Source organism: Rhagoletis pomonella, unplaced genomic scaffold (genome assembly GCF_013731165.1).
Source record: "Rhagoletis pomonella isolate Grant_MI unplaced genomic scaffold, Rhpom_1.0 Rhpom_scaffold_00013, whole genome shotgun sequence".
Lineage (NCBI taxonomy): Eukaryota > Metazoa > Arthropoda > Insecta > Diptera > Tephritidae > Rhagoletis > Rhagoletis pomonella.
Window position 1 is genome coordinate 7,110,810 of NW_023458567.1, and position 24,791 is coordinate 7,135,600.

Below are 24,791 nucleotides of genomic sequence, written 5' to 3' on the forward strand. Positions count from 1 at the left end.
CTCTCATACCTTTGTAGAATTGGGCGCTCTTTTTGTCGCAGTCTTCATGGCTTTGTGCTCCACTGCTTGTCTTAAGACTTTCTTATGCTGCTGCATACTTCTCCGCTGCTTTCTCCTTGCCCAGCGGCAAGCTCAAAAACTCTGCCTCTGCCATTTCTTCTTCTTTATTATCTTGAGCGCTGCTCTCTCTAGTTGGACTTTTTTCTTAATAAATTGTACTACCGCTTGGCTCAATTGCTATTTTGGGGCAACTCACTTGCTGCTAACTTACTGCCTCCCAGACTGTGGCTCCTTGTCGTCGTCGTTGGAGACCTTTGAAGAAAGCATAAAAGAGGCAAATTTACAGGTTCAAAGTCATTGCCCATGATGCAATTGATGTGGTAACAACGCTCGCCAACGTTCGCTGCAAGTCCATGCACGCACACACACACACACATTCAGAGTGCTTTGGAAAGGAGAATGAAAACACTTTGAAACAGTGCTAAGCAAAAAAAAATAAGAAAATAAAAAAATTTTAATTCAAAAGTTGTCATCGCTGAGCTTTTGAAATACAAAAACGGTAAAAATATTTAATTTATATTGTACGCTTGTGTTGTGTTATTGCGCTTTTTGGCGAGTTATCACCGTTTGCAAAATCTGTCGTGAAAAAATAAAATACTCTGATTAACGCAGCGGTATCTGGACTCCTTTGACGAGTTTTCGAAGTTAATAAAAAAATACGAATACATACAATGCAATACATTTTTTTCTGATCTATGCAATATCAAAAGTGTTAAACGCAGAAAAACAGCAGCAAAACATACCCAACAAAAAAAATATTAGAAAAATAACTGAAGTGCTGCATCCTTGCTACCAAGTCAAGCATACAAGTAAATCTGTACAAATTGTTACGCAACAATTTTTGATTTGCCAAAAGCCAGTTAATTAGCTCTTAAACAATTTCAAGTGTTTTCGAAATTTACAAAAAAGTGATTATAAACGAAAAAAAAACTTGTTTAGCTGCCTAAGTGGGTAAAATATACCTGCTGGATATATACTCATCTTGGATACAATCAACGATCGTGCTGTCTAAAATAAAGTGCTAAGAGGTATGTGAAGAATTGAAAGAACAAAAACAAAACTAAAAAAAAAATCTAAAATTAAGGCTCCTATATCCAAGAAATAATTCAGCTAGAATTTACTTAAAACCGATACATAAAATTAGATAAAACTAAAATTACATAAAATTGAAACTTAGCAGTTGAACAATAAATAAAAAAAAAATATAAAAATAAAATAAAAATAAATTAAATTAAATGAATTAAAATAAAATCAAGGTTATATATTGATCTAAATGAAGCCTAAGTAAATAAATTGCATAAGAATACCTTAAAAAAGGTAAAATTTCAAACGATCATTTTTGAAATGAACATAAAAAAAAGTTCGTTAGCGCCGGTACCAATTTCCATACATCTTTTTGCATAAGATATTGTTTTTCAATTTAATAAAAAATTTGAAAATTATGGAAATAAAGTTTGAAAGAAAAATGTATGTATGTTTTACTCAATTAGCACAAACTTCAAACGTTTTTTTTTTTTACTTTTTCATGAAAATTTTGCAAATGGAGAAATGTTTTCAGAAGATGTTTGAATGCTAGATAAAAATATATATACAAAATAAAATAGAATGTGCATTATCGAAATAAAAATACAAACTTTTTTATGGGCTGATCCATATTTCAATATACTATACAACTTGTACAATACAAGTATGCTTTTTATTTTTTAGAAAAAAAAAACATTATGAAAAAGTTCATTCTGAATTTAATAATTTAGGCTGCTACTGAAAAAATGTCAAGCCCACTTTTTTAAATAAATGTTATTTGAAAAGGTTACTATCTAAATGGGAAAAATATATTTTTAAGTAATGGAAATCAACTTCAGTGTATCCATATGGAATTTTTAACAATTTTACTATTTTCACATACTTTTTTTCTTAAACTATAAGCAAAAAATATAAATTAGTCGAAAATAAAAAGAAAGTTTATAAAAAAAATCCAACAATAGTTTTCTTACAAATTCGACAAGTTAAAAGTAAAATAGTAAAACATATTTTCCGAAAATAAAATTTTTAAAATAAACTACGGTTAAACTAAAAACGTCTTTTGAAATTGAAAATGAAATGTATGGCCTGATGTCTAGAAACCAAATAATTAAATGCTTTAAGTATATCTTCCTAAAGACATTCATTTTGTTATATAGATTTGCATTTGTATATTTTTTTCTAAAAAAAATTGTTAAAAAAAAATTTTGAATTTTTGCATGCCCTAATAATTTACTAAGATAATCAAATTAAATTTTAAAAAATACGTAAACAATTTGAATTAATTAAACAAAATAGTCCTGATATCAATTAACTAATTCAAATAAAATTTTAATAGTAAAAGCACTCACTTTTTAACCGACTTCACTTTTAAAGGAAAGGTGGTAACTCAGAGGTGGTCCCACAATAATTTGGTTTAGATCTGATCATTGTATCGTGAAGAAATTAACGGTACTCTTAAATTTTTATATGCGAATTGAAGTCTGTTTTATTTTTTGCTTAAATATTTCTTGCTTAACTAAACTTTTTTCTGACAATAAAGTGGGCAAATTTTAACTAAAAAAAATAAATATTTCTTAAATTACATAATGCATATAACTCTTTTGTTAAAGATCTAACCTCCAGTCTTCTTCTGTCTTTTAAATCATTTTTTTCAAAAAAAAAATTTTCCACGAAAGTTTCTCTAAAATGTATTCAATTATTTTTTTCGAAGGAAATTTGAGTATTCACTCTTAATATTTTTCAAATATTTTTTTTTATAAAATTTGTTGTCCATTGTAAGTAAACTTTTTTATTTCAGAAAAGCCATGACCGTTGCCAGCAAGAAAAATAATTCCCCATGTGTTGGCTCCCCTTTAACTGTTATTCTTTCTTTTCATTCTTCACATAGTGCATGCCCATTGCTCTGACTATTTTCTATGTACTATAATACCTTCATTAAGGTACATAAATATATATATGATTTTATATACCTACATACATATGTATGTACATGATAATCCTTTGTAAGCAAGCACAACTACTTAAATGCGTTGTGTAGAAAGACTTGATTGCAATGGACTGCAATTAGAAACGCTAGGCGCGTGATTCTTTGAAAATGTTGCCTCCAGGTGGCGAAATGGGGAGAAAATCAAATGCAGCTGGCAGTTGAAAAGGGAGCGAAATTAAAAAAGGTTGAAGTGAAGAGAAAAATAATTGATTTAAAAAGCAGTGACTTCAAGAAATATTTATTTGTTTAATGATAGGAATGAGCTAAAATTAAATTTAAAAAAATAAGTTAAATAAATTAAATTGGATAATTAAAAATATAATAAAAAATGAATAAAATAAAATAAATTAAAATACAATGAAATAAAGCAGAAAAAAATTAAATAGAAAAGTTAACTGAAATAAGATAAAATAAAACGACATGCAATAAAAATAAAAAAATACATACAAAAAATTAAACAAAATAAGCATTATAACTAAATTAAATTTAATCAAATCAAATACATACATATAATAAAATAAAAAGAAAATACAAATTAAAAAAAAATCGAAAATCAAAAAATTTTAATTTTACTTACGATTCAATTAAAGGAATTTGAAAAATTTGGAAGTACAACTATTTATAAATTTTAAAAATACTAATGTGGGTGTTATATTAGGTTTACAACAATAAAGTACACTTCATAATACTAATTTTTAACTAAATAACCTGAATATCCAGACAAGTGGGAACATCCACAATAATTATTATTTTACACTACATAATACTAATTTTTAACTAAATAACCTGAATATCCACAATAATTTTTTTTTTAGGCATGGGCAGTTGCAATAACTTAAAAAAAATATTCTAGAACGACCTTTTGGTTTTAAGGTTTTTATTTCAATACCGAAAAGCCTGCAACTTTGACTGAACATCCACTTGCTTTAGTAAAATTACAAAAATTGCGAAAACTTACAAAATTGGATTTCTTTATAGAAATTTTCTTGTTTGTGGAAATACCATAAATGAACATGGATGTTTCCATGGGCCCATGTTGGTTAGCTAACTGAAGTTCCATCGTACAAAAACTGAAAGCTATCTGCTAAATAAGAGTTAGCTCGTGCTGAGAGCCCTTCTAGGTTTTTAGGCCTATAAGTATAATAATTACGGTTTGAATTGTATATTGCGATTTATTAGGGGCCTAAGAAACATGTTTTGATAAAGGAAATTATGTTTTTTTTTTGTTTCTGCATTTTCTAGTAAAAATATGTAACCACAAGCCTTGATTTAAAAAATTTAATTGTAAGTTGTGCCATTTTAAATGCTAACCTAACCAAACTCTTTAAAGCAATTTAAGGGAAACATGATTTTTTCCCTTCTGTAAATCTTCATATTAAATTCAAATAAAAAATTATAATTTTTCAATGGAATTGTTTTCGTGATTTTTCCCCCTTTTGTCCATCTTTATATTAAGAAAAACCATTTTTTACTGAAATCGCTTTCGTGGAAAAAAAAGAAGTAAAAAAGATAAAAGAAATCAAATAATCCTTTTTATTGCCGGCTCGACGTCAGGGCGTTTATTGTATTAAAACACATGAAAATACATTATTTGTATTTAAATATCCTCTGGAGATCGTTTGTAAAACATTAAATTTGAAAAATTCCATTATTTTAATTTTTTTGTAAAATTTTTTAAAAATTTGTTAAGAAGTTCAGGTTTTTTATTATTTTTATAATTTTATGGATTTTTACTTTTTTTTAAATTTCGTTAATGTTGGATAATTTTTTCTTAACTACTTTAAATGAATACTAATAGAAAGAAAATTATTATTTTCTAGATCAAAAAAGTATTTTAATACCTAGTTGTAAGCGATAGTGAATTATATAATTAAAATCCCCTTTAGCCTATATCGAGGTATTTCCTTGATAGCAATCACTTTCCGCAGAAATGATTATCCAGTGTTTTTTAGAAATGTTCACCGTAAGCGCGATCTCTGAAGCTCATTTCTCAGATTTCTAGCTTCTTCATATATGTTTTGTTGCAGCCAGGTTTTCATAATTTTATCTTCGTTCAAACATCCTCAGGCGCTACTCACAACTTACCGTTCTATAATTAAGGCATTCATTTACATATCAATTAACTGCAATTCATCAGTAAAAAGCCGCATAAACGCAGAAATTAGCAAACCCTTTTTATGCAACCGTTTGGCAATTAAGTCGATTTATTGCGCGTCACTTGAGATGCAGTGGCGCGCTGCGGCGTAATCATATTTACTACAAATAATGTTATAAGTAAATTTAAAAAAAAAAAACATTTACAACAATGTTAACCACATTTAACAGTAGACTAAGCTACTGCCATTGCACTAATATACATATATGTACAACTAAGTAGAATAATTTGCCACGCATATGCGGACAGGTTCGTTACCTAAGTCTTTTGTTCTGCTTAGTTAAATTGTTCATCGCTTTGTGTTAATATTATATGGATTTTTTTATTTTATTTTTATTCTTTTTCTTAACTACCTGCACAATCAATGCCATGTGGGTGTGTGTGAATGTTTGAGTGAGTGCAAGTGCGCAGCGCAACGCGTGCGCCATAATCGCTTGTAACTAAATTAGTATCGAGAACAGCCAGGAGAACGCATACAAAATTGATAGCTACACTTGGACTACGGTAATTATAATGCAACTGAATACGTGTATATACGTAGACGTTTAAGCACATACACCCGCATATATATGTATGCATACATAAATCCATTCTATCCTCTACCTGCATAGACATAAAAAGTGGCTACCAAATTCGTGCCTTTATACCAACAATTACGTCAATGCCACATTGCAGGCAGTGACTACAAAATGTTGGACTTCTAAATTTATATTGCCACTTAATTATGAAACTCAACGTTAACTGAACACTCTATAACACTATACAGTTGGTTAGTTAGCACTCAACGTAAAAGACGGACAAAAATAAGCAGAGTGAAGTCCCAGTGTCGCGCAGTGCATTGACTGCTGGTCAAATAAAAGTGACAGAAATAGTAATAATTTTTTTATTATGTGCCTTCACATTTCTACATACATTCGCATGCACTTTTGTATGTGTGTGTATGCACGCTTATGAAATAATAACTGTCGCACGGTATGCCGCTCTAAACAGTTCATACATGTGTACATAGCAGCACATTTCCCTCAAAACTATTTTAATTAGTAGAAAGGAACGGAAAGGAAAATAGAAATAAAAATGAAAACTGTTCATAAGAAAGAGTTACAAGAAAAAAACTGGAAATCACTTGTTGCAGCACCGCAATGACAACGGTGCTTCGATGACATGTTTCATGACACGTTTTTTGTGGCATTGCTGGACACTGGTTTGTCTGTGTAGAACGTTTTTCCGTCATTCTTTGTCGAATGTGGCTTATAGACAAACCCGCTTCGGCGTTGTGCCATCTTCAGTGTAATTTTTCATTTGTTAACGTTTGACATTTAAGATGAATTTTTGTACAAAAGTTAATCAAAAATTATTGGCTTCCATTAACTTTTAAAGATTTCTGATTGCATATTATTATTCGTTGTAAGTTTTGTGATTTACTGCGAGTTTTCCCGAGCAGTCGATTCAAAATTTTGAGATTTAATACATTTTTATAATTTTGAAACTAAAATTTTTATTTTTTAAATTGCTTTTTTGCAATATTTATTATAGTGCTACTTAAGTATTGAAATAACTATTAGTTTTCTTTCTACTTGTTTTTATTTATATTATTCTGTTATTATAAGGCCTTTCTGAATGTAAAAGTTCTCATAACGTGTATTCTTAACGTAAAAAATTAGAAATTTCTTCTTTAAAGAATTACAGAATTTACAGAAACAAAATTTGAGTTATAAAATAAAAATTAGTATTTTGGAAGAAAAATGGTATAATTATTATATTTTTTTAATTTTGATTTTAATTACATGTTGAATTAAGTTAAAAACTAGAATTTTCAGTTTTTAAAATAAAAGTGGTTTGAAATAAATAGGAATAACAATTAAAAAATTTAATTTTACAAAAATAATTTTTTAAATTTAAATTTAGAATTCCAATTTAGCGAGTAGCTTTTTAATTTCAAAAGGAATTAATCCAAAATTTTCAGGTTTGGGAGAAGTTCTGCAGTTATTTTTATATAACAGTTTTTTTTAACATTTCATACTTACTATCAATACATGATCTTAAATGTTTGTTTTGTGGATCAGCTGCAAATTGTTTCTTTTATTAGATATTAGACAGTTTTTTTTTTTATTTCTTCCTTTCTTAATTTTTTCATGCATTTTTTAATAACATCACCTAAAAAAAATTAACAAAAACACTTAAGTGCAAGAGATATTTTTATTTATTCCTTTAACTAATTTTTAGCAAATTTTATTAAAAACGGTATTAACAAAAAATAAAACTTTAATTTCAAAAATTTTTTTTTTAATATTATTGTAATTTTTTCAAAATTGTTGTTTTTTTATTTGCAAACCTAAAAATTCCAGCTTTTTTTCTTGAGTATAATTTTTGATTTTTGTAAAATTGTGTCTTATATATGTATGTCGAACTTCAAACAGGATTTGCAAGCGGAAGTTATAATAATTAAATTTTTTATTCTCTAATTTCAAATTAGATTTTTTAATTTTTCCGCCGAACTACATATGTATATTTCAGCTTCCTATTTTCTTATTCTTAATTTTATATTTTTTCACAATGACAAACCATAGATATCTTTAGTAAAACATACTTCGAAATTTTTCTTCTATACCTTAACTTCAAATAATTTGATGTTTTTGTTAATTAAAAATCAAAATTGTTAAAAAAAAAATTAATACACTCGGAGATTTGTCATTGTCTGCCATGGGGCGAGTGCTGTTAGTTTTCAAATTATTATTTTTAAAAGTCAAAATTTAAATAAAAACAAAGTTGTAAAAGTTCTCAGATACTAAAGGTTTTTAAAATAAAAATAGAAAAATTTAAAACAGCAAAAAAAGAACCTTTTATTGCCTTTTTCAAAAATTTGTAATTATTTTTCATATTTTTCTAAAGACTTGCTGAAATGTGGAGGTAAATAATTTTTTTACAAAGTAAGGTATTTCTTTTAATAACGTTAAAGGTAATTTTAATTGTTTCTCAACCAATAACCAATTGTGCAAAAGTACAAAAAGGTAATTATTCTAGTACTTATCAATTCATTAAAAATTTTAGACGACCTCCCATAAAGAAACTCCCTTCCCGTAGGATTTTTAATTAGTCTGCTTTCCTGAACAATTATTTTCTTCCAAAATTAGGTTATACTGCCAACATTTCTTTACTAATAACAAAGAACAGCTAAAGTTCATAAGAAATTTCTCATATTTTGTACTAAACTCTTAATTAAGCTACTAAAACAATTTAGCAAAATATTAAAAAGCAAAATTTATCAATTTTTTTGCAATCACATTGCATAGCCACCACTAAAGAAACTAACCGCGGAGTATACGTAAGTCGCCAGAGACAGCAATAAACAAGAACGTGAAAAAGATTGAAGAGAAAGAAAGGTTAACAAAAAAAAGTAGTTGAAGAAGAAGCAACCAGAACCTGCAGTACGAATAAGAAAGGCTGTCACATGCAGTGCAGTAAAAATTAGCCGTAACTTACCTGTTTGTGTATGTACATAAATACATATACTTATTTCTGTGCCTGTATATGCGTATGTTAGTGCTATCATTACAATGCCATACGGCGAATGAGTGGCCGGTCGCCCGACTGCTAAGTTGCCTGCTGGCTGCTAGCTATCAGCTTCACTCTGTCATTCCCCAAAAGTCATTAAAGCAGTCAACCGTTAGCAGCACTAAATGGTCACCTAATTCATTAAGCGATTAAAGCGAGAAAGCTACTGCTGTTGTTGCTTACTTGCTGCTGCTGCTGCTGGTGAGCTCTTCATGAGGTAGCAACAAATACGAACAGTGAAAAATTGTACAAAATTTTCTAACGATACTAAGCTTAAGAAGGAGCAGCAACAAAAGCTGGGCGAAGTAACAACAAACTGGACTTCCAACTTCAGCTGCATTGCTGTATCGATATTTAGAATTGTACGCTGCTGGAAAATGCCGAAATAGTTGCCATGCTCAGCCGGTTGGCTAGCAGCTTGCTGCATAACTAGCTGGGCTGATGGCCGGTTTGCCGGCTGTGCGCTGCGTGACATTTCCAAAACCAAAAAAAAGTTAAGAGTTTTTGGTGATTTTGAATTGTTGTTGCGCTTAGCAACTTAGCGTCTTTCTTTGTAAAATTGTCTTTTTAGATTTTCCTAACGCTGTGTATTTGTGATATGTTTGTGTCCCTTGTAATTGAAATTTTAGAAATTTAGAGAATGCGCTTAAATAGTTTTGATTAGACTGCAAGCAGATTATTATCATAAAGCGGCATAAATTTAATAGAAAGCTTGCTATGGCTAATAATAAAAAAGAAAATAGTGGCAGTAATGCTATGTTATGGTATTCCTTTTGTAATCACAGCCCATAAAAATATCTTGATTAAAGGGAAAACAATTTGAAATTGAAATATGCAGGGAATTAAGGCAGTAAGAGAATTATAAGTTTTTTTGTATAATAAAATAAATATTGGAGTTATTCAAATCATTTTCTTGTTTTGGAAAAAGGTTTTTAATAAAAAATTAGTAAATTAAAAAAAATTTATTTTGTGAAAAAAATAATTAAACTTTGTAATATTGGTACAAAGAGTTTTTGCTTTGCTTACTTGTTTTTTATTAAAATTGATATCAAAAATTTATATTTTAATGATTAAAAAAATTACATTTTCCAAAACTTTTTAAAACAATATTTTAAATATTTTTTACTTACGTTAATTTTTTGCTTGTTTGCCGTCTTTAACTAAGTCTTAATTGAAAAATACTTCATCACATTAGAAATCACCAAAACTGCAAATCTTTCGAAATTTCTGGAAAATAGTAATTTGCAAAAGTTTTTAACATGTAAAAATCAATAAAGAATACAAAAAAAACCAATTAACTATTATACCAATCAATTTTTGTATCTTTCTCGTGAACTTCCCATAACTTGTATTAGGGAAAATTTTATAGTTTAAGAAACGGTTAAGCACTTTTAATAATTTTCAAAATTCTAACCATAGGTACAATTTTTGTTTAATAGTTTTTATTTTTTAGAAAAATTATTGAAATTTCCTTTTAGCATATTTTTATCATCATATGTTATTGGTATACAAGTTTTTCAACCTAAATTCCAACACCATTTTTCTTAAATTTCTTTACTTTTAATTTTTTTACATTAAAAATGGTTGAACATTTTTAGAATTTTTTAGAATATGTAAGCCAACATTTAAAACGTTTCGAAAATTTCGTTTTTTGTTAATAAGAAATTAATGTTGGATTTCGAGTTTCCTATTTACTTAAGTTCTGGTGGAATTTGAAACATAATTTTTTAACAGAGACTGGTTTTCATACCTACCTACTGAAATGCTAATTTAACAAAAAAAAAAAATTATGTATATAAATAATTGTCAGTTTTTCTGTAAAACCTGAACTTTTTTAAATCTGCAATTCCGAAAATATTGTAAAATTAAAATCTGATATTTCAAAATATTCGAATAAAAAATAATAATTTTCAATTTCTACAATAAATCATTGCTTCACCCCAGCTTTCATTTCCCTTGTGTTTTTAAGGGAAAAATTTCTACAAATTAAAATATTGTTAGCATGGAGTGAAAAGTTTCTAAGTCCACTTTTTATGAAAACTCATATTTTAACTTAGGAAGTAAGGTAGTTCCTTTTTTCTCGTTTATATTCAATGAAAGAAAAATTTGATAAGTCCAAAAGAGGCACCGAAAATGCAATGAGGTCAAAATTATACGAAATATTTTAATAAGCATCGAATCCTTTTGCCTTGGTATAGAGTTTTACAAGGAGTGATTTCCTCGCCTGTAAAATTTGTAAAAATGTATTTAACAACTTTTCATTCTAAGCTAACAAGATATTTTTTTTTATAAGAAATATCGTGAAGTTAAAAATATAGTGTCTTCATATTTAAGACTAGAGTTGCCAGGTCTAAGAATTTCTAATGCATTTTTTCTACTCTTTTATACTTAATTTTTTTGCGTCAAGTTTAAATCAGCATGTATTTCGTGAAAAAGAGTGTTAACTTAAAAAAAAAAGTTGCAATTAACAATTTTTTTTCTCGACTATTTCATTATAAATTGTTTAAAGACTTAATTAAAAAATTACACAAAATTTCTACAAAAACTAGTATTTATCACGCGTTTCAGCGTTTTAGTTAAAAACATATTTCTTAGAAAACAAAAATTTTAAATAAACAAATTCGTAACTAATTAAACAAAACTAAAATAAAAAAAAATTAAAAAACAAAAAATAAATAAAAAAAAATAAAATTTACAAATAATTTCTTTAAAAGCTAGTCTTTATCACGGGTTTTCGGTGTTTTTGCTAAAAACATATTTCTTAAGAAAATAATTATATAAAAAATTCGGACTTTTTAAATTTTTATTCTAATTTCTCAATCAAAATTACTTAGATTTTTGTAATATTATTCAAGCTGTTAAAAACAATTTTTTAGTAGTTTTTTTTTGATATTTAATCCATTAAAAAAACCGGAACATTTAGTATTTTTTTTTTAATTTTCATTTTTATATTTGTATTGCAACTTTTCTCTGTTCCATGTTAGTTTTTAATTCTCTACGCAAAACTGCCTTTAAGAAAAAATATAGACCCATTCTAAATTTGAAAGTTACACAAACGAAGAAAATTTTCTCACAATTATTTGTAAGCATTTAAAATCACGCCCTTTGAACCCACTAAAAGTACTCTTACTGACCATTGCTGAGTGCTGATTTTATTATCGAACAGAAGAGAAATGCATAATGCAATAAATAACCTTTACTGGTAAAGAGCTCATAAATCATAATAGCGGTGCCAATGTAAGTTAACTACTAAAACGGACATTAAATGCGCTTTTATTGTAGCAAAGTATTAAAAGAAATCACAAAAGTGCAAGCATTAAATTTTAAATAGAAATGAAAAAGCGAAAACATAAAACCAAAAAAAAACAGCATTTGTGAATGAGAAGAGAAAATTCTGATAATCAACTAACAAAGGCAAATGACCAAACACGGACAGAGCAAGATACATACATACAGGCATATGCATGCATTTATGTGGATATGAACATAAAAAAATTTTAATAAATAAGTGCCAACATTCACCTGAAAAGAATTCAGAAAAAAGCAAACAACAAAACGCTGTAGAGAAATGACCAAAAAATGCGGTTGGAAAGTGCAGTTGAAAAGTTGAAAGTGAAGGCAGGCTGTGGACAACAACAGCTCATTTACTGCAATACTTTATTCTTTTGTTTATGTGTTTGTGTATATTTGTGTGATACTGACATATGCATGCGTGTGTGTGTGTGGCTTTATAAGTCACTTAAACTTTGCTGGCCAGTCGGCGTTGGCTTTATTGCTGCATGCACTCGCTTCGACGTTGACCTTAATTTGTTGCTGATGTTGCTGTTGACGAAGCGCCGAACTGATGAGGCTGATAAAGCTCCAAATGCCTGTGTGCATGAGTGCATGCATTGTGGTTGGTTGGTGGTTGCCTTTAGCTTTGGCTTATTTTGCTTTAGTTTGAGAAGCGAAGTCTTCAAATTTTTGGTCATTTGCTGAAAATTGGTAATTTTAAGGCACTTCAGAGCCGTAGAGAAAGTGAGGGGAGTGAGCGAGAGAGTTGGAGTGTGACTAGGGTATGTAGGCTGTGGAATGCTTAAGAAAATAAATTGGTTATATTATGTGTGGACAGGTGATGAGAGCTAAATTACTTTTGTAGTAAATAAACAAAAGAAAGACAACTTTGAAGCAAATGGAGGATTCATGTAAGCGCTTAAATAGGTAAAAAACGAATCGCGTTAAATTTTTCATATGAAATTTGTAAGTTTGACACTTTGACTATACAAAAAAAAAAACTAATTCATTCTTCCAAACCAAAAATACAATTTGGCAAAAACAAAACTTTTCCAATTTTTCAAATTAATATGCCATATTTTTTTTATGAATTGTGTCTTGATTTTTCAAAGAAATTTGCTATACTTTTTAAATAAATGAATTTTTCAACTAAATTTTCTATAACAAATAAAATTTTCAGTAAATCCATTGCAAAAAAAAACTTTTTCAAAAATTAAATTTTTTCCCAAATTTTCAACTCAGTTTTATTTTATTTTTAAATAACCGCAAATTTCCAGAAATCCGTTCTATAATTTTTTTTAATTTGTAAATAATATTTTGAAATTGCAAAAAATCCCATACCAAAAACGCCTTTCTCAAAAACACAATTTATTCCTGACTTTTAAGTTCTACTATTTTCTCTACATTTTTTAAATGAATTTTTAAAATTTTCCACATATCTTGTATGTATTTTTAACATATCTAACTTAAAAAAAAATTATAATATTTTTTTTTAATAGAGATTGCCTAGGGAGAAATAGAGAAGATTTTTTAAAAAAAGATTTCCTATACAGACTTAAAAAAAATCTACAATATTTTTTTAATAGAGATTGCCTACACAGACTTTTTAAATCGACAAATTTTGTTTTAAATATCTAAAATTTTTTTATCGAGATTGCCTTGACAGACTTAAAAAAATATCCATAATATTTTAATAGAGATTGACTCCACAGACTTTTTTAATCGAGAGATAACATTTTTAACAGAGATGCCTACACATAATTTTTTAAATCGAGAAGTTTTTTTTATTAAAAAGGGTGTTAAAAAATGCAATACAAAAAAAAATCAAATACAAAAACAACACACAACAAAATTCATTCTCGATTTTTGAACATAATTTACCACACGTACGCCACGTAATGGATGAACAATACTTCACAAAAACCACAATAAGAGATCATAAAGACCCGCCAAATACTTCATTAACATAAATTATTCATACAAAAACTAGAAAATTAAATGTAAAACAAAAATAGTTTGTTGCTTACTTTTGCTTTCCTCTGCTCATCTAATTCCTTATTCCGTTTCTTGCTGCAATCATGCACACCTTTAGCCAAATAAATTTCTTGTGCCTTGCCATGTAATTGGTTTTTGTTTTTCACATTTATCGTTTATCATATTTGGTTTTCGGCAACTGTGCCATTGAACTTCAGACGCTTGGGAGCGAAAGTGTTTGCCAAATTGGTTTGCGGTGATTTAGCGCTTTTTGGATTTTTTTTGCTTATTTTACGCATTATTATTATTTTTGTTTGAATTTCGATTTGGTTTTTACCTTTTTTGGGATGATTGGCTATTTTTTTCTACTGTTTTAATTTTTGGCGGATTTGTGTTTACTCTCCATTTTGGCGCTTTCTTCTGTTTTTGTGGTCTTTTACTTTTATTTGTTGTGATCTGGTATTTATTTTAATATCAGATTAAATTCTCAAATTAGTGACTAAAGATGTAATTGATTGGTTTATGGAGAGAAATTTTCTAATATTGCAGAGAAGGGTTATAAAGTTGGTGAGGAAATAATAACTTAAAAATAGGAAAAATTTAGTTTATTGTAAATTCAAAATTTAGATTTGAAAAACCAAATGAAAATGAAATGTTTAATCAGTTCCGGTGCACCGAATTTTTATTACATATTAAAAAGAAAATTCTTAGAAAAAGCATGTAATTATGTATTTGTACTCACTGCCCGTTTCAAGAAAGCAATTTAAGTGAAAAATTTTTTTTTTCTGTCAGTTCTTATATCAAATTCAAATAAAAAAATCATTTTTCAATTAAATTGCCTTTGTGAACTGGCTTTTAAAATTTAAATTTAAGATTTTTGAGGTTGTTTTCATGCAAACTCTTTTTGAAGTTAAATTTTAAGATTTTGCTTTTTAAACATATTTTATTTTAATTTCTTATTGGTTAACTATTTTTTTTTTTTTGATTCTCTAACTTTTGACAGTTTTGTCCGTTTTTTATAATTTTTATTCTCTTCAATCACTTTTGAAGAACACTACACTCAAGTGTTTGCTTAATTATAATATTTGGGCTCATCTAAATGTGGATCAACACTTTCGAGTGCCGTTAATGATGCTTGGACACTTAAAGCAATTACAAGTGGGTAAATACATACAGATGTACTGCTATAATAAAATTATATGTAAATATATGTTTCATTCACTTCAATAGTGTCATAATATAAAAAATATAAATTTTGAGTTGAGTATGCAGAAATTACTGCCACAGTTATATCGTTTCATTTTTAGTTATGACACTATTCAAGTAAATAAGCGATATGTTTCTTAATTAATGAATTCATTCATTAATATTTTTCGCAATGAAAAAACTTTGCGCGCTTACCCTAATTGCTTGCAACTGGCCAACCAAAAAGATTTGACACACTTTTTTCAGCATGCTGTGCTGCTTTTCTCTAAATTTATCTGCTGAATATTTACACTTTTTAGTTGATTTTACTTTTTCTTCACTGCCATCAGCTTTCAGTCTGCGCTTCCTCTAAAATTGTTGTTGTTGTTTAGTTAACACTGTCTTGTATGTGCGACTTTTACGCTTTTATTGCCACTACCGTTTAATTTTTGTTTACATTTTTAGCGTTTTCTAAATTATTTTGTCTACTTTTAAAATTCATTCGTGATTTTCATGCATTCTTTCCCATAAATTGGCCGACGCTGTATAGTACGTTTAATAAATTGTTTATGGAATCTTTTCTTTGCAATTTGTTCATGTCGGCTTACTGGCTTTAATATGCTTTTATGAGCTTTTATAAGCTTTTATGGGCTTTTATGAGCTTTTATTGGCTTTTAAGAGCAATATCATAATTTGTTTGTTAGCATAAAGTGTAGAATCATTTGCTTTGCGGTACATAATTAGCAATATTTTTATTAAGTTTATTGTAATTTGCTTTCTTTTTAATTCATATTTAAATCATTTTAAACACATTTTGCATATGACGCGCTTAGGTTCTGGCTTCCTCTCACCTATGTACTCACTTCACCTCTTGCTCCGCCCAAGTCACACGCACCTTCCTTCTCAACATTGGCCTCACTCACACTTCCCGGCGGCAATAGCATTCTTTTTCCATGTCAATGCCATTGTTGTTCTATTAGTTTAATCCGCTTAGCCGCATTTATTGCGCTGTCAACGCTTATACTCATAAAGCAATATTTTCGCTGCCTTTTTTTCAGCACAATTTCTATTGATTGCTGTGAAACTATTTGCCCAAACCTTTCAGAATTTTTTTTTTTTAAAGCTTTATAAAAGCACAAAAATCCATATGAAATCAATTCTCTATGCTCGCAAATCGTATCACATTTTACTGTTAATTCGCTTTGTCCCATCGCGTCAGCGTGTTGGTCGTGCCATACGCTTGTCAGTCGCCGCATTCAGTCGCTTTAGTCATTGTTTGTTTTGCCTTTTTTTGTGGTTTGTCTTTGCGCCGCGCCGCGTATTGATGGCATTGGAGCAGGCCAGTTGGCTAGTGCGCGGCCACAGCAGCAGCAGCAGCACACTTTCTGGTGCGTCTAAATGTGCCAGCAATTGTTGGTTTGATGGCCAATGCTGCCTGTCGGCGAGTCGTCTTCGGTTGGCAACCTTCTAACCCACTTTTTCAATATCAATTTTATTTAGTTAATTTTCTTATATTTGTGAGCTATTATTTGTCATTTGTTGCTGTATTTATTCTAATTTGCACGGTGATTTTCTATAACTATTTTGGTTCCGCCGGCTGTCGCATTTTTTTTTTTGTTGTAAAATAACAGATTTCTTAGATTCTTTTATGTGGCGTCATTTAATTTAATTGTGTACTTTTTAGAGAGAGAGTTGAGATTTGGTTTGTAGAAAGCGGGCAAACAGTCCAGCACGAAAAAAGTCTGCTAAACATTTGGAAATATTTCGCTATTTCTATTTGACGCACTTTGCTGTTAGTTAGTAGTAGTAGGTTACTTTTAGGAGAGCGTGCATAGGGAAAATTACATACATATTTCTACTCAGAGACTTAGTTGGCCATTGTGAGTGAACGACTTATGTTAAGAGACGACATTTTTGCAAAATTCCCGATTTCAATTTTTGGCTTCTCTAAGCATAAAAACCCTCTTTGCGGACACATTTTTAATGCATGCAATTTTATAAACTTTCTTAAATTTTTTCGTGCAATAGAAATTTGAATATATATTATTTTTGTTTACCTAATTCTGTATAAAATCGCAGTAGCTACCGAATTATTTTAATTTTGTTTCTAAGAAAACAATTGTTCCTTTTGTTTTTCTTTTATAGAAAATATTTTAGTTTTTTCAAGATATATATTTTTTTTGTTGTTTCTGAAAACACTATTTCATATTTCTTCTCGTTTTCAAAAACAGAACTTTTTTGCATAAAAACATGTTTATGAGTTTCTCGTTTTTTGCGTTTAAATAATACATTTAAAAAATATTATTTGATTTAATATTTCTAATATATATTAGATAAAAAAAATATTCCATTATTTGTGAAAACCCCTTTTAACACTTTTTTATTTATTTTTTTCTCAAACCAAAACATATTTAATTTTTCTTTTTTTCAAAATCAACTAGTTTTATAAGTATCTCTTGTTTAACTAAACAATTTTTTTTTATTTTTCTTTTTTTTCAAGCATTCCACTTTTATAGAATAGTCAAATCTAAATTTTTCAAAAAAAAAATTCTCTTTCCAAAAAAATATTATTTTAAAACCAAAGCATTTTATATTTTTCTGTTTTTCAAAATCAAAATGATTTTTTTAATTTTTTTTCTTTCGCTAAAAAAATATTTTATATTTTTTCTTTTTAAGGAGCAAAACATTAAGATTTTTCCGGAATAAATATAAATAAGAATTAAAAAACATTAATAATAAGATCAGATTTTTAGAAAAAAAATAAATTTTACTTTTCCATTTTTCAAACAAAAAAATAGTTTTTTTTCTTTTTCCAAAAAAGTAGTATTTTTATTTTTTCCAAAATCACAATATTTTTTGTTTTCTTTTTTCGAAATCAAAATATTTTTTTATTTCTCTTGTTTCACCAAAACATTTTTCTTTTTTCTTTTTAAAGAATAAAAAATTTAGTTTTTTCTAAATTATCAAACCAGAATTTTTCGAAAAAAACAAAATTTGTTGCCTTTTTTTAAACAAAAATTATTTTTTCCATCTACCAAGTTTCTTTTATTTTCCTTTTTTCCCCAAAACAGAATATTACTTTATTTTTTTTAACCTATTCAAAAAAATTTGGTTAAAATTTAAAGGAAAATTCTTCTTTGCATAAGGCTTATGTACTGATACGTTCTGCCTTTGAAAACTTCGCTAACTTACTAAACTCATCCATGTCACCCTTTAATTTACTTGCGCATCGCTTTGAGCTCGGATATAATATGAAAAAATCTTGAACTGGTAGATTTTCTTTACAAAGCTAATTTTGCCGACTCTACTTGAGCTGTTCTTAGCTGACCTCAATATCCGGCACTACTTTACTAAGTACGAGTGCTCAGTGCAACATTGCATGCAGCGAGTAAATTAGGTCATCAGCATGCTATCGCGCCACACTAATACACATACTCACACTCATACATCCACCCACAATTCGTTGTGGAATGCCACCTAATAGTGTTGCAAGCACTTTAGACATTGTATTTATAGGAACAACTCGTATCTGCGCATGCGCTACTACACCTACAACTAGCAACGAGGTGAAAGAAAGTCACAACAAATGGTGCAGGCTTGACAAGCACGTCAATCACGCCGCCAAAGAGGGGTTTGCATACTAAATACCAAAAACATATGTACACTAAAACAAATGGCTGTGACAAGCTACATTCTTTGGCAAAGAAGCGATTAAATTAATTCGTTTCGCTTTTCTTCTGCTACTGCTTCCACCATTTCTTCGGTTATTTCTGCTTCAAAAATAAATTAGATTAACCGAAAGGTGAGTAAGCCATAATGAACAAAAATGAAACGAAAAAATGCTTGAATATTGTCAATGAAAGTTGACAAGAGACATCGCCATCGCCATCGCCATCGACAATGAGTCGTTGCGGATCAGCGACAATCAGTAGTCAGCGATCGTTGCTTTTTATGCATATTACTCATGGCTGTGAAAGTGTTCTCATTTCACTAGACAACAAGACTAGTTTCTATAATTTTCTATAAATGCGATTATTGTCAGATATAATTTGATTCCCCTCACCATCTCGCCTAAAGCAAGAATTGTCAACTACAATTGAAGCATATTTAATGTGGCAATTAAATGTGTGGAAAGTAATTTAAGTTAAATGAGAAAAAAACGAACCAGAAAAAAGCGCTGCAGTAATCAACCTGAAAAGTATCAATTTCATATATATATATATTTTTTTTGTTATTTCTCTCACGTATGGTATAAGTGCTCAGTGTGAATTCGTTTCGAAGTCAAAAGTCGTCTCACTTTCATGCGCATGCGTCATTGTCTTGCTGGTGGTTGCTGCGTTACTTCGCATAGTCTATGAAAATATATGACAACAAAAACAACAGTGATGTCTCTCACAAAAATATGTGTTTTGAAGAAGAAAATGGGGAAAAAACTAATTTTGGTACACGAAATTACAATTGTAGAGAATGACAGGTAATTAAGGTATACTAAATTTGGTCGTACATTATTTTCTTTGCTTCTTAATTACTTCTTATTTTAATTGCCTTGCAAAGTATGTTTTTAGGCTGTGCGAAAGTGAAATGTTTGTAAGATGCTAGATTTCATGTGATTTTTTAGCTGCACTTGTCGTGGTTTGCTGGAAGAAAAATGCAAACTAATAAAAGTAAATTTTGGAAATTCAAAAGCGGATCATTTTTTTTTGTTGGTAACTTTCGAAATGCACATTTTTGATCATTCAAAAATTTGACATATTTTTTGGTAATTTCAAACTGGAGGTAAATTTATTATTATTAAATATTATATTTGGTAATTAAAAAATTTGAAATGATCGCCAAAATTTTTTGATAGTATGAAAAGTGGACATAAATTTTGGATAGGGTAAAACCGAGAAGTAAATCCTTGCTTAGTATAAAATTTTAAATACAATTTTTGTTACTTTTAAACCGAACGCAAAGTTTTGCAAATTAAAAAAACTGAATAAAAATTTGTAGTCACTTACTTACGAACTGAGAAACATTTTTGGGGTTTTTAAAAATTGGACATAAAATTGGATAAGTTCAAATTAGGACATAAATTAAAGTCATTAACAAACTGCGCTAGGTTTCAGGTAATTCGAAATTTGGACACGCTTTTTTTATTTTATAAACTGGGCATCAATATTTAGTCGCTTTAAAATTGTAAAAATATATTATGGCTTTTACAAATTGGACAAACTATTTTTAACCTCTCAAAATATCGCATACATTTTTGGTAATTTAAAAACTGAATTTTTAAAAACTGGACATACATTTTTTGTTATTTTAAAATTACCCAATTTTTTTCATTTAATAACTGATAAATATTTTTTTATTCTTAAAACTTGTGTATAAATTGTGGGACATTTTCGGTAACCTAAAAACTAGATATAAATTTTTGACTAATTAAAACTTGCCAAAAGCTTTGTCATCTACAAATTTTTCAAAAATTTTGGGGTTTTTAAAAATTGGGCATCAATTTTGTATTATTTCGAATATGAGAGACAAATTTTTAGTACTTAAAAACTAGACATAAATTTTCGGCAATAAAAAATTGGACACTAATTTTTGAACAATCAAATTAGCACATAGATTTTTGTCAACTTGAAAATTTTACATCGAATTTTTTTTGTAATCTATAAAAAATGGAAATAAATTTTTAATCATTAAAAACTGGAAAAACATTTTTGAATTTTTAAAAGTTGGACATAGATTTTAGATCATTTCGATATACGACATACAATTAATAACCAGGAAAACAAATGTTGGCTTTTAAAAATCGGACATAAATTTTTGAGTGTTATAAAAGCTGGACATAAATTTGTTAAAATCCGAACACAATTTTTCCATTACTTATGAGCCCATTCACATATTTATGGTGCAATTTTCTACGTCCACTTTTTACAACTCAATAGTCGCTTGCATATACATTCACATTTTTTTATTTTCAAAATCAATTTTATTGCTCAATTATTCGTTGAATTCACCTTTATTTAACTTGCGCTCAACCAAAAAAAATTCGACCAGCTCAGTTTAAAGCTTTCTCAGCTCATTTTCTTTAATTCACCATGTTAGTTTAAGCAATTTTGATGCTCATTTTATGTTTTTTGTTTTATTTCTTTGGCTATTTATTTATTTCAATTTATTTGCGAAAAACACAACATCATTGCCAATTTAATGTTGCATGCCATGTTGCAAGAAAATCGTGGCTGAAATGACTGCAAAGCATGATTGTGAAGAGTAAACACTTTGTTGCGCTTAGTAATAGTAAGTATACGAATTCTGTTGTTTCGGATATGTAAGCACAAATATATATGCATATGTATGTTTATGTACACATACATATTTTGTGTACTTAGTTGGACCTGCATACGTTTGCATGTGAATACAGACATATTTATGAATGCATGTTTGTTTAAATTTTTGTACCCCTATAGTTGTATATACATACATACATACAAGCGCCAACAGCGTTGACCTACTTCCAATTGCATTTACACACACAAAAGTACATGAACTGCTGGAGCACTGGTTGGCGCGTTGCATGTAATTTAGTCATGCGCAAACGAAAGACCTAAGCGAGCAACTTGTTAACAATTCGAGATTTAAATTTTTGCCTTGCATTTTTGACTTGAATTTTTTGATTATTTTTTTTCAGTTAGTAGTCTTTAAATTCTTTGTTTATTATTTTGATGCAAAAACTAATTTATTTTACGAAAACTTTTTATAATGAAAATACTTACTTGAAAAAAAACTTACTTAGTTATTGCACATGAAATAACAAAAAAAAAATTTTGAAATGGAATACAAATTAACATAAAAACTGAAGATTCTATTTTCAAACTTTTTTTTCATTTTAAGACCACAAAAAAACTATGTTTTCATTTTTTTACTTTTTTCTTGTTTGCGAAAGACTAATTTAATTTTAAATTATTATTTAATTGTTGTACTTATATACATATACTTTTTTAATATAAGGTCATTTATCCCGAGCCTAAGATATATACTAATATGATTTTTGAAAATTTTCAAATATCATATATTTTTGTTCAATCCCTTAAGTTTGTTTAATACAAATTTTTGTTTATTCTTCAAAATATTTTATTATTTTTTTATGCATTTTCTTAATAAGTTGCTCATAAATATAAAAGTGCACTGTGAGTTTAAAAGTTAAATTTTTTAATAAAATAATGTGTATATTTTTAACTTTTTTATAAAAATTTAGTATCCTTTTAATCAAAATTTATTTATATATTAATTCACGCTTATGTACCTTTTTTCCTATTAAATTTTCCCACAATCACGAAATTCTTATATACTTAAAAAAATTTCTTTACATTTTGAAGCGTTTATTTTTCGGTGTAAATCTAAATTCTTTACAAAAAAGTTTAAGCTCTTGAATTTTCATCTTTTTCATATTTTTTCAGTCTTGTAGTGTTAAAATTTCTCTTAAATTAAATTTTCATTATTTTTATTTTGCGTCAAATGGCATTCATAATATTTTATTTCATAAATGCTTTATATTTATTCGAAAAATTATATAAAAAAAATTTACTTTTCGCCATAAAAGAGACATAGGCGTAGGTCATCAGTTTAATTCTCCTCTAGTATAAGCCAGCGTCACGCAAGACAGTAGCAAGATAAGGATTCATTCCAATACACGAGGCAAAGACATGGACCTCCAATTTTCTTGCGTCAAGTTCCTTCTGGGTTCCACCCGTTCATGACTGCCAATACCAAATTCTCTCTGGCAACATCACAAAAGGCCCTCGGGGCCGGAACGTGAACCACTGCATCGTCAAAGTATTTTACCATCAGCCGACTTAATAGCCGTGGAGAGTCGTGTGTCAATTACCGGGTGTCAGTATCATTCCCCAAAAGGAACCGCGTTAGAGCTGAGGCCCTCAGAGAGTTTGCTGTCCTACATTCTGGCGGCTGACCCGATAGATTTATAGGCCGTAAAGACTCAGCTTACGTGTCAGACGCCAATTTCTAGCTACCACATAGGAGTTTGCTGCTGTTGGCCTAAACGCAACAGGTTTTTAGTAGATATGGGCCCCTTTATTAATATTTGGAATAGAGCGACTTCCGAAGATACACTCAGAAAAAAGTCAGCCAAATATATTCCTCGCAACACATGATTTGGTAATTATAAACAAATAATGTAACTATAACCAAAACATGTGTTGATAAAAACATTTTTAGTTGACGTAACTAAACTCTTTTCTCAGTGTATAAGGCTTAGACTATATTTAGCGTCGCCTTCCTTTGGCGGCACTTTATGTTTCGAATTCTTTATCAAACTAGTTATTTGGTCACCTATTAAACCAATACCTTCCAGCGAAAGGCCAGTCACAGCGGAGCCACATCCTGTGGCAAGTCTACCGTTACTGCCAGAGGTGGAAAGGTACTACTGAGGTTCTTTTAAATTAGAGACGAGTGATCCAGAATGCAAGCCAAGCAATTGGTACATATTACGTACTGGAACTTCGATTTTTTTATCAAAAATAATTTTGTATTTTTTTATTTTTTTTTTTGTAGAAAATTTTTAATTTTTAGCTTAAAAATTTAATATCTCTCATCGCGTAAAATTTATAATTTTTTGCTTCAAAATGCAACACTTTTATGTTGATTTTGTACAGTTTTCTAGAAAGATCTTTAAATTCTTAAAGAAAAAATAGCACTTTTTATCAGCTATTTTTAAGCGCCTGACCTTTCTAACTTATAACGTAAGCGTATTTCCAGCAAACGAGCTGGCATTCTTCAGTCAAGTTCGTTGCAAAAGTCTTCCGTTTACAGCTTAACATTTTCTTGTTGTTCTTTTGTTGTGATCTATCTCCATCTACTACGAGTACCGCCGCCAATAACATGGTACATGCAGGAAGTGCATGCACCACAATAATTACCCATGTAAGCGCTGCAGCACTGCCACGCCCCGCGCATGCTGCTGCGCATAACTCCAAACATCTTCTGCTTGTAAGCATGTTTTTTGTTTTTTTGGCTGCAAGTGTATCTATCAGTTTTCCATTAAATATAATTGCCATACATTTTTTCCGAGCTTTTCCAAAGCGATTTTCCTGCTGCGATATGCATTGGGGCAACGTAAATTAAAGAAAAAGAAAATAAGCAAAAGCAATAACAACAGCTGATGCACCTGTTAGTGTGTGTAGGTGTCTGTTTATCTAACGAGTATTATGAGCGCCGCTGCCATAATATTTTTCGCTTTGGTCACAAAGTGTCCCAATGTCGATGGAAATGGAGCTGCACACATCGGCTTTCGTGCCAGCGCATTTAATGCTTTTTAATTAAGCGCTTCAGATCACATGCATGCATCTGTGTGTATGTGTGCGATTTTAATGAAAGAGCTGCTGCTGCATCTGATACAAACAGGTCGCTAGCTGCCGGCCACTTGCGGGAAATTCACGACATCAGCAGCTCATTACGGCCAACTTCTTTGTAGCGTGCGCTCTCTCTCTAGCTGTATGTATTCATGTGTGTGTATGTGTATGTGCATTGCTGCCAAGAAAGTTGTGCCGTTATGTTCTGATTTCGATTCTCGATCAAGGC

At 29.2% G+C, this 24,791-nt stretch overlaps 1 protein-coding gene across 2 annotated transcripts in view; it reads left to right on the forward strand.

Annotated features, from left to right (window-relative positions):
- Positions 1 to 372: 372 nt before the first annotated feature.
- LOC118748682 overlaps positions 373 to 24,791 on the forward strand; it is an 83,566-nt gene continuing 59,147 nt past the window's right edge. For both annotated transcript variants that reach the window (XM_036483279.1, XM_036483280.1), the window contains exon 1: positions 373 to 1,088. The gene's annotated coding sequence lies outside the window, so the exon portion shown is untranslated. The remainder of the gene's footprint in view (positions 1,089 to 24,791) is intronic.